General features: G+C 40.3%; 1 protein-coding gene across 6 annotated transcripts in view; it reads left to right on the top strand.

The window, feature by feature from the left end:
- Window positions 1–12,129, top strand: part of ZNF536 (zinc finger protein 536) — a 1,021,749-nt gene that overhangs the window by 139,414 nt on the left and 870,206 nt on the right. The gene's annotated exons all lie outside the window — the stretch shown is intronic.

Consider the following 12,129-nt stretch of genomic DNA (forward strand, 5'->3'; position numbering starts at 1 on the left):
TTTGGGTAGACTCCCATCTACTTCCTTGCATAGATAACATCATTACCTCCTTTTCCGACACAAAAGTGCTTAGCAGATCAATTTGGTTGTCTGCTTACCATCAGGTTGAACTAGATGAGTCCTCTAGGCTTCTCAGAGCATATGTATCACTTGTTGGGACTTTTCCATTCAGAAGGAAGCTTTTTGTATTGGCATCTGGAGCATCGGTTTTCCAAAGGGTGTTGGAAAATGTACTCCAGGGTATCAAAGGAGTTATGACCTTCCAGGACGACATTCTGGTGACAGTGTAAGACCTTGACAGCCATGATAAACTTATGCATGTGGTGTTAAAGATATTACAGACATTTTCTGTGATAGCCAATGTAACAAAATGTGAATTTGCTAAAAGCCCCATAGATTTTATTGTCCATGTTACTTCCAGAAAAGGGGTAGAGCCGAGCCCCGGGTTAGTGGAAGCTATTACAAAAGCCCCTACGCCAAGAAACAAGGAACACGTGGCATCTTTTTTTAGGTATATGTGAGTTGTATGCCAAATTCATGAAAAAATCTCTCTGCAAAGACTGAGCGTTTGAGGGAACTTCTCAAGCAAAAACAAAATATTTGATTGGAATGCAAATGCCAGGGTGAATTTTTGGCACTTGAAAATGATATTATATTTGCTAGTATGTTGGCACCATTTGATCCTGTGAGGGAGTGTATCATCACTGTTGATACAAAGAACAATGGACTGGGTGCTACACTTGTTAAAAAAAAAAATAGGGTGATGGACTGACTGTGGGTTTTATGTCCAGTTCGTTAAGAGAGAATGGAAAGGTATTTTCTGTTATAGAGAAATAATTGATGGCCTGTTTCTGTACATTTTAAATGTTTTATTTGGGATAGGAAGTTTACCCTTAAACCAGATCACAAGCCATTGTTGAATATCATTGGGGGAACTGTTATCAAAGACCATACCCCTTGGTTGGGCAGGCTGTGTTCAAAACTTTGCAATGTAATTTTTACATTGAATACATCCTCGGGTGGGGGGATAAGAGCACTTAAGTCGAATATTTATCATGCTCTCCGGTTGGCGGTGAGAAATGTTCTGAAAACTGGGAGGAGGAGAATGAAGAGTGCTTGATAGCCATGATTGATGTATGCCACAACAGTGCATTTATAGAGGATGAGTGGAACACTGAAATGGTGCAGGACGAAGATCTGGAGAGCGTGTAGAAGTATTTTAGGGAGGGCTTGCCCAAGGAGAAGGTAAGTATACAGGGATATTTCAAAATGGCAGATGAGTTGTCGGTAGAAAAAAATGGAACGTTGGTGCATGGTGACACATTTTTTCTCCCAGTGGTCTAAGGGAAAAGATACATTTGAGAGGGCATGAAAGGCACCTGGGGCAGAGTATTACGAAACGTAGATTGGGGATAGTTATTGGATGCCAGGAATGGACACAAAAATCATTATGAATGTAGGAGCATGTTTTATATGTGCCACAAGTGACAAAGCATTCTTTTTCATTTAAAAAAAAAGTACAAATTAGAAAATACACTACAGTACATTATATGAGTACACTATATTAGTAAAGTATATTGTATTACAGTGTTTTTTACATTTTTAGACATATATATATATATATTTTTTTTTATTTATTTATTTATTTGTCCTCGGTAAGATGGTACTCCCAAGACAGTGCCACTATACTCTGTGATATTTTGTTTTAAAAGTATTACATATTATAATTATTTTCCCTACCTATTACTACTTTAATTAAGTGATAAAAATTACTACATACCTGTATTTGATGCCCTTACCCAGAACACAGCCAAATTGCCCAAAAAAACAACATGTCTGCCTTTAACTTTTGCAAAGGCAGTCATTAGCCAATGATATAATGCCTTGCCGTCGGCATATACCATGGTAGTTTCGCGGAACTAAAGAAACACACAGATATCCCTTAGTTTTATGCCCTTATAAATTAAAAAATGCTTATCCTACTTACCTCTAACCCCAAAAGGATCATCTGCACACCATAATACTGCCAAATTTCACCCAAATCTGGCCGTTTCCATTTTTGCGCAACATCCAATACATAAAGTCTATGGAAAATGCATTGGGGACAAAATGCATTTTGGGACCCACCCCATTTTTCTTTGCGCCTCTTTGACTAATCGCTGCAAAACATCATTCGCCAATGTGAAAGGCAGAATAGGCCTGGCAATTTTCATGGAGATTCGTCAGAAGGGCGCAAAGTTATTAGGAGGCAAAAATATGAGGTGCATCCATTGATTTATTATTATTATGGAATTTTATAAAGCGCCTGGTTATGTGCCCCGGCATGTCTCCGCGCTGAGAGAGAAGTAAGAAGTGGCCAGAACAGGGAGATTACATCAGTTCTGAGCGGAAGAGATGGGTTTTAAGAGCTCTGCGGAACTTGGCCTCAGAAGGTTCGAGACGCAGCTCCATCGGAAGCATATTCCAGCTCTTGGCTGCGAGTAGCCTGAAGGATCTGCCCCCCATTCGGGCTTTATGAATTTTGGGGACTACTACTAGTCCGGTGCCATAAGATCTAAGCCTACGTTCCGGTCTGTAAGGAGTGATAAGGCAGTGTAGGGGATAGGGCGCCTTGCCCCCGATGATGCGGTGACACATACATAGTGCTTTAACGGTAATCCTTTCTTTGACCGGAAGCCAGTGAAGGGACTACAGAGCAGCTCTATAGGCCGTTCTCCTAGGGAGCCTCAGCACCAGCTGGGCTGTGGCATTTTGGAGTACCTGGAGACGATTGAGGCTTCTAGCTATTATTCCCAGATAGAGGAGGTTGGAGTAATCAAGTCTTGATGTAACCAAGGCATGCACCAGAGTTTGTCTGGCACCCACAGGAAGTAGGCGGATTTACTTTCTTGGCTATGTGCCAAGCAAGCCGATATGTTACTGAGACAGACTATATGTGGAAATGTTTCTCTTTTTTCTGGGTCCATCATGCCTCGCACAATAATTGCATGTAGAATAGAATCAGTGGTGTGGGCAAGGTGTTAGGTCAAAGCTTTCAGTAGCACAGCCAGATGATGCATCCCCTCAGAAATCCAGCATTACCCTTACCTCAAAGAGGCAGCGGAACACCATGTTTGTAAGATGGGAGCCCTACCTATTTACCACAGGACTCCTGCTCACCTAAATCCTTATGTTTGAACACCTCATGTTTTAGTGTACACCAGAGAAAGGTCAAATCATGAATACAAAGTATGAAATATACCAGGCAAACTTTATACATTATCAATGTACAGAAGTTGATTTAGAATCTACACTTACTGTTTTCGGACGCCTTCCTTTGATTTTTCCTTGAAAACCAATGTATTTACTTTTTTCCCACAACTTTAGTATCTCATAGGAAGTATTGTTCAGTCCATTTGTAGATGTAGCCTGATATCCACATTTATATAAAAGGTATATCAGTGTGCTCCTAGCTTGGCTTACATAATTGTGTTATCATCACATCTGTAAAATAAAAATCTATATGTGCATTATAGTAATATTGGTCTAATTAAAGCGCACTTGAACCGTTTAAGCACATGGATGGCTATCTTTTTTAGGCAGTTATTACTGGCCTACAGCAGTGTTTATTGCTTCACTTTCGAAATGTAATCTTTGCTATTATTTCCTGAAGAGAATGTATTACTGGCATACCCTAGTGGGGTAAAGCCGTCTATCAGTCTGCTCAGTCACAATATGTTTGAGTACCATCTTGAAAAGAAAATCTTAAGTGACCAAATACAATTAAAATCGACTAATGCTGCAATAATGTTAGCAGTAAGTGGAAAAGATATCGGTCCAGAAGGCTTGACTAATACTTGACTTGCCTTTTTACCGCCTAAGTAAAAATAAATTAAAAAAAAGCAACGGGGATGTCTTCTAAATATACATTCTTAGTTTCAATCCAGCTTTGGAAATGTTGTCTGCCTTTTGTAAGAGGGTGGCACCTATTTTTGGCTTCTAAGGGATTGTACCTGTATTTTGATATTTTTATTATGCTGCATTCTCAAGATTTGTTCATGTGTTTCACTGTTGTTGAGGCAATCCACATCAGTCCAAGGTAGTCGGTGTTACTGTCTGTGATGTTGAAAGAATATTGTGCACTGTTGTTGGGGCCAGACGGGCCGGAGCAGGCATTGGGCATTTTCCCGGGAGGCTGGAAGGGTAGAGGCCGGTTTTGCAGCAGTAAGGGGCCGGTATTTTGTCACTGGAGACTGGTTTTGCAGCAGGTCAGCCATATCGGCCCTCAGAAACAAAAGCAGCAATGCTTTACACTTGCACCCACCCACCCTGGGTGGGTGGGGGGGGTGGAGGAGGGGGAGTAGGGCTCGCCCTACAAAATTGCCAGAGCTGGCCCCAGTCCGTCCCTGAATGTTATTCTTCTTCTTGTACTGATTATGCTGTATGGTTTGTGCCCAAAGGGAAATGGATCTGGTCAGGAAAACTACCCACCAAAAGTGAATTGCAAAGGCCCTTTCCTACACAATGGAAAACATTTCAGGATCTGGTCTTGCTCATTCTTATCCAAAACTTGCATTAAGTTCCCACTAGCCTTTCTGGTTTCAAATTGGGAGAAAGTGTGCTTGTGTATCCAATCCTAGAGCACATTATCAGATGATAAGACAATGCGCAACATCCACTGACAGCAGCGGCTCCTGGAGGGAGTGCTGCGGGACGGTGGGGCGGGGGAGGGGCAGGTTGGTGGATAGTAAACTATGGCACACGGACATACCGAGGTAAGTACATAAATAAATAAATAAAACAAATTACATTACGCACGCTGCAACACCAAATGGCGATGCAGCGTGCCCAATGTAATTCGTTTTATTTATTTATTTATTTATGTACTTACCTCGGTTCAGCCTTCTGCTGCAGTTTACTACCCCCCACCCTGCCCCTCACCCACCCCACCCCACCGCCCCGCAGCACTTCCTCCAGGAGCCGCTACTGTCCACTGATGATTCATGATGGGCCAAAGTCTAATAGATGTGAGCGCAAATAGGGTCATACATGGTGTAAGTTGTACGATGTGAAAATGATAGTTTTGTGTGTTTTTGTGCTACATAGAGATGTAGGAGTATGGTAAAGGTCTGTCATATGAAATGTTGTGTTGTAGAAAGTGAGTGACAGTAGTTTGGTCAGTTGCAGTAATGTGTTGATGATGAGAGATGTAGTGAGATGTGAATGACTTCACTTGGTTTGATGAGGGGTTTTGTGAGGGAGATGTTTATGGTATAGTTTAGTGTCATGTCTTGAAGTGTTGCATGGTGGGTAGGTTGTCATGGGTTGGGTATGATAGGTTAAGAGTGAGTAGCATGTTGTATTGAATTGTAGCATTTATATTGTGCTTTTCTACCCTTTTGTGATGCCCCGAAGTACTTTCCAGTTGGTCATGTAAGTACCTATGCTGTAGAGCATGGTTGTCGAAGGGTGTTGGATGAAGTGCCATTTTTTTGCAATATGTCATAGTGAGATCTTTATAGTATCAAGTGATTGGTAATTGTCATTCATATGGCTTGAAATCTATAAGTTACGTGAGACATGATTTTAGTATCAAGCAAGTCTTTGTTTTTCCAATTCCAAATGGCTTTCATCGATCCTTAATATCTCCAGTGGACTAAAAATGACCAACGTTATACGTTTGTACACTGAAAGGTCTTTCATAATTTTGCTGAGATCTAGGACAGTGATTCTTAACCTTTTGACAGCTTAATCATTACTGGCCTAAACAATTTTAATGATTTGATCTTCAAAACAATACACAATAATATGTAAACAAGCATTAACTTGATGAACTTGCAGTACTCCCACAAATCAGTCCGAGGATACCAACTTCATTTTTAGCCCGCTATTTTAAATTCATTCAGATTTACAAAACACTTTAAAATGTTCAATGTTGCATTTTGCTTTTTTATTGATATGCACTTTAATAATCTGTTATTAATATTTCATTTTCTAAGCAGTCGCGACCCCCCTAAGTAGGCGTCGTGGACCCCCAATGCTCCCCGGACCACAGGTTAAGAACCACTGCTCTAGAATCTATCCCTGTTTCATGCAGCATTGTATGCGGAAACTGTCACATACATTCAAATAAATGCAGCTGGATGAGGAGCTTGCACTGCTACTACCCACACTCTTACCATATTCCACATGAGTACTAAAAAAATATTTACATTGGCAAATAGTAAAAGAAAAACCAACCAAGAATATCGTGGTGTAGAAATGTTCACAGGCCTCTCAATGTGCCCTTTTACTTAAATATAAAAAAATGTGTGGCCCAAATTTTTTTTGCGCTGCTCTACAAATAATGATAAAAATTGGGTCATCTGGAAAAACAAGTATGTGGTTAAAGTGGAAAGTACATCAATGTTTCCAATCAAGGCTATCCATGAGCTTATATTTCATCCCAAAGCTTGAGCTATGATATGAGTTAACTGACTCCTACAATAGAAACTGTAGGATATTGTAGAAACGGCTGGTAAAAAGAACCAGACGAATGTACAGTTTCACTCTTGGTAGCCGCAACAGCCATGATGCATTTAGACCAATTAAACCAGGCGCAAACCCAATATTCCTAGGAACTTGGGTAATTAAAGACAAAGAAATACATAATGTTCCATCACACTCATTACTATAAAGTTGTATTCATGGTAGCCTCAATGAGTGCTACCTGAAACACAATAAATGGAACGAGTGATACAATGGTCAATAAAACACATCACGTATTGGGGACACAACATATGATCATGATCAACATATAAATGCTCAACAAAGGTGCTTCTGGTAACGGCTTAGTGCAAGTGCAATGGTGCAGCATTGATAAGAGTGCACTAAGACAGTCATGTAGAAAGGTCAACAGTTCACCAAGAAAGATACTACAAAATCCTGACCAACATCGGTTCAGAAACAGAATGTCCACATTAAATGAGTGACCCATTGGAAATTAGTCAGCATTAAAACCACAAGGTAACTGAAAGAGATCCTCTTCCTGACAGGGTACAGGTAGCTACTTCTATGTTCACGCCACAAAAATTCGCATTGTATTCTGTATACATCATAACATTGTGTGCCTATGTTGTAAAGCTTGGGAAATCATGCTCACCTGCAGCGTCTGATCTGTTTAGCAGCAACTGACTTTGTTGTTGTAGAGATATAGTAGAGCTTGGTGTATCGCAGTTGAGATTCTAAAGCAATCACGGCCTCAGCTTTTATGTTTATTGTGCTCCAGCTTTTATGTTTATTGTGTTCCATTTATTGTGGCTTTACAGACAAAAAAAACGAATGGCTAAGATTTTGAACAAATTGACTGGGACCTCTTAGGTATACATATAATTGCTGTTTCCATGGCGCTTTTGGCATTATAAGGTCGGCAAGGTAGCTAAGTATGATAAACTCTTGCTGATGACTCGTGTGTGGTAATACAGGTTAGTAATTCGAACCCTAAAGGGCCAACACAACCTTTCTGAGTTCTGATATTTTGAGTAGCATTAAATTGGTAAATGGTTACACCTGCTACTCTAAGCTCTCATATATGGCACTACCACAGTATTAAGCCCTTTATTAAAACAAGTCATTATAATGGCAAGCGTGTGGCACTTCATATTCCCAGTTGAGTAACTGAAGCAGTGAGGCAGCCATTGGTATAAGGTCACATTTAGTGTCAAACATCTGAATCTGGGTTTAAATTCAATAATGCTGACTTCTTCCCAATCCCCTTCATCAGTACTAATCTGTCAATGCCTACTGACGTATCCAGTAAATTGTGCAGCTACTAGTTTTTTACTTTTTAAATACCTTATAAGTACTTCAACTTTAGAATTCTTAGCTAGTTACATTTGAGGATGAGATGATTTTAAAATGACAATGAAATATAAATGTAATTTATTGGTTATAAAAATAACTGCCCGTCTATTACAAAATCAGCTGAATTATTGGTTATAAAAATAACTGCCTATCTATTTCACAATCCATTGAAATACTTCCCCTCCTAATAGTTACATGTTCTCTCCTCACCCATCATTAAGCAACAAAATGTCCAGCGTGATAACTAATTATAAATCTATTAGTGGCCACTTTAAACAACTCTCTTCTATTGACATTAAGCCAGTTGCTTCAGGGATTTTTGGGTGTACTGAAGAGTAGGGAGTCACTCACACATGATAATCAAACGCAAAGATAGGCAAGTGTATAATAAGATTAATTAACAGTAACATCAACTGCTTCGAACAAATGACCAGGCGAGTAGTTATACCTGCTATTGGTGGGGTCCCATACTGCATTTAACTTGTATGATGGAATGTATGCATCAGCTTTCAGGTATGGTTGAAAGGTGCATGGCCCGAGAGTGCCATACATGGCAACAGTATTGTGTCATGCCTAAAGGCCACAGATGAACTATGATCATTTAAGTGAACGGAGATGCTTTTGCTACACATGCTGGTAACAAAGTAATGCATAGCAACACAGAGCAGATAATACTCTTTGTGCGTGGTTGGCAGTTACATTGGAGATGGAAGTCCTATATAAAAAGACTCAGATGTCATGAGTGAGGACTAGAGATGTCCTCCAAAGATGTTTCGGTGACCCGAACACTGTCCCTGAGGATGGCATTGTTTCTGAAGGAGTACCAGAAAGTATCAAATAATGCTGTAAATTGTCAGTATTTAGGCGCTACCATGGATGTAACAATGGCATCTTCTAAGCTTATGACCTCTGAAATCTTGAACAGCAGGTGGTCATTTGCCAGGTTTGAAATTGCAGGTAATAACCTTCTCAAGGAAGTCTGCTTTCTTACTGAAAAGAAGTGATTACTAAGTGTGCTGTGGTCCCATCAAAGGGAAGTATGGCTCTCCAATGCACAAACAAGACCACAGTCTTCTTGGGAGTGAGATCAGAACCAACTGGAAATCACCTGAAACGACAGTCTCATTCATTGATAAGAGTTAGCATGAGTCAGCAAAACCGTATGGACTGATTAAGGTACTTAGTAGTACTGGACTTGTCAACTCAAGCCCTCTACTATGTACATAGATACATGCTAACTAGGATTTGGTGTGCAAGAGAACAATGAGCAAAACCATAGTGAACAAAAGAGAGGTAATTTCATTCTAGAAGAATGGAAAACAAATACAGCATTTAGGACTCCTTCTATGGTTGATTGAAACAAATTGAAAACAATATTTTTGGCATGTGTTTCAGCAGCCTGAGCATCAAACAACAGAAGATAATAGCACTGTGTGAGAAGCGCATTTGCTGATGGTTTCTTTCCCCAATCGAGTTATTGGTGAATGGATGGAGGAGACTGTCCTGCAAATATTAGTTACAGAATAACTTCACAATACCACATCTAATAAGTCCACACCAGGTTATGTAGGATTCAACAGAAGAGAAACACGCTTCACTAAATGGGTCTCGGAGTAGCTCAAATAGATGACCATTGATAGGTCTTGCATTGACAGACAATTTGATCCACAGTGTAGGTTCTGCCCCATTCTCCTCAGATTGATTTTTTTAAATGACAAATAAAAGACACTCATTTATAGCTCACGTAGCTAAGCCCTCAGCTGTTTTTTCCAGCATCATGCACATGAACCTGGATCTCAAAGGGTTAACCAGATCAGAGCGGTATTTGGTTCAGATAGCTATGTCATGGAGATCTCTTCCAATCAGACTACTTTCCCTCATCCGACCTCTCATAATGGTTGATTGTGATATTTTAAAAGGACCAGGTTTGAGGTAGTTTTGGAATCAAGTTTCAAATCTCTCTTGGATACAGCAGTGCCTTCTCTGTTTCTACTGGACTCTTGCAGCCTATTCTTGTATTCAGTATATGGAAGCTGTGCCTTTTCATGTGCATTGCCTGAGATTTAGAACGGCCTCCAGAAATCACCTACATTTCCTATATATTAGGAGATCATGCAAGATCCATATTTTCTATCTCATCTTACGATTATTGGAAATACATAGGAGATGTCTCTAGGTGACTGTTGCTACCCATACTTTATCTAGAATTCTTTTTTGCCTGGACTTTTACCTTAGAATGTGGCTGATCACATAAATTATATGCAGCCTGTACATAGTGAGTGTGGAATAACTGATGCACTTCACTTATGGTACAGTAAAATGATGAACCCCTGATTGAAAGGCTGGCAGAGCCCTGTTGTCGATGCTCCATTATTGCACTAATTAATGCCATATTGCGTTAGCTAAGACTAGAAACACATACTGGCTCCATATTACTGAGAAACCACTAAAGTGTTAATGCATGTACCCTTGAGATCAGTTCTCGCTTGTGGCTTGTACTTGCGGTGTGACCAAAGAGGGACTTTTCTATGAGCTCATGTGCAACTTCCTGAGTGCTGCAGTACCATCATCTGAAAGTGTGAGTGCATTTATTAATTGATCTGCAATCCTGCATCAAAATATCCTTGATAGGATGAAATCTAAAATTAAAGTGGAGGGGTTATTTGATGTGTGTATTCCACAAGTGCCTAAATAGAGCAATTTCCGCTAATGCTGTAGGTTGGTGCCAGGTGCCTAAGCAGGTGCACTGAGGGAAGAAGTGTATGTGCCTTTGGCTCTTTGTAAATTATTTGTGCTGCACATTTTGTGAGTATTTTTTCAATTTTTGCTTGTGCTGGAACAAAAACAGCAGCCTCAGTGGAAGTGTCTCTGGATCCCCCGCATCTGCAGTCACCTCCCATGGGTTCTACTTATGTAATGGCAGGTGTGTATGTCAGAAAAACTAGGAAAGGGAGAATTTGAGGATAGCAAATAAAAATACTGTCATCTGTGTTATATCCTTGAAATTCCCCATTGTGAAACGTTGATTTATTACCTTTAAGTTTATGTTGTTAGCTCTTTTTAAAGGAAGTCTGCAACTGATATTTCCATAACTGACGGTAAGATAGAAACTGCCCCGCATAGCTGCCCAAAGGCCTCCATTACGAGAAGTGTGGAAAATGTACCAGATTTTCACCACCCCTGGAGTGTCTGATAGCCGGGTTATCGGGAATTTCATACTTGTGAAAATCCAGCTCATTGTGTGTGGACACTGTTGTCCAATAAGAAATCAGGAATTACAGAGGAATCAGTAATCCCAGGTCCAATTCCCCCGATAATTCCTCATTATGTACTGGACTTTCACTATGAGTTTTTGGCTGCTATTAGCAGTCGAAAACATTTTTGGCTGCTATTAGCAGTCGAAAACTCAGAGTGAAAGTAAAAAGCTTTTTATTCCGATGGGCAGGTAATTACTTTTACCAGCCCCATCAGAATTAGGCAGCCACTTGTAATGAAGGACTTAATGTGTCAATGAAGGGTGACAGTAACTCAAAGGAGAGTAGCTGTACCAAATGAAGCAGTGGAAGTGGCACCTGAGTTTGAGGTAACAACATCCAATTTGAGGTCATCACCTACCACCCAGTCAGCAAGCAGGTCTATTACATACTTATATCAGCCTCTGAATCATAATAAAGAGTCAGTGGATAATTACTCTGGGGCTGATTTATTTTGTAAGCGGTCGGCCCATGGTCCCGCCATGGGAACAAAGTAAATTACTCCATCCTCATGGTGGAGAGGCAACCCACCTAATTTATAAATGACCAACAAGCAGGCATTCATTTATAAAGGCATTGTCAGGAACTGCCATCACGGAAGTTCTCGTCAAGGCATTTTAATGTTTGCAACAAGCCTACGCCAGAAGGACGTATCCCTGTATTCTTTTTTACTTTTCAAAAAGAAAATCCTGAAATGGGATTTGTTTTTGTAAAAGAGGAAAAATAATGCTCACCCTCGCCAAGGGAGACTTCTCCCTTGGCAGGGGAACCATTATAATTGCTTTACTGTTCCTTAGGTACAGTAAGAAATGTCTACATTTCTGCCCATCTAAATTGGGTGGGAGGACATGTAGTCATTTCTCTGATGACCTTTACTCGCCAGGGCTGTCAGAGAAGTTTGACCACAGTATAAAGAGAAGTCTCCTTATTGTCCAAACCGGAGGTCCACCCGCATTTCAATTGGGTGGTCAGTCAATTATATTGGCGGTATGTATACTTTGTCGCTGTTGCAACAGAGTACCCATATCGCCAATATACAGATCAGGCCCTTTGT

This window comes from Lissotriton helveticus, chromosome 12, assembly GCF_964261635.1.
Source record: "Lissotriton helveticus chromosome 12, aLisHel1.1, whole genome shotgun sequence".
Taxonomy (NCBI): domain Eukaryota; kingdom Metazoa; phylum Chordata; class Amphibia; order Caudata; family Salamandridae; genus Lissotriton; species Lissotriton helveticus.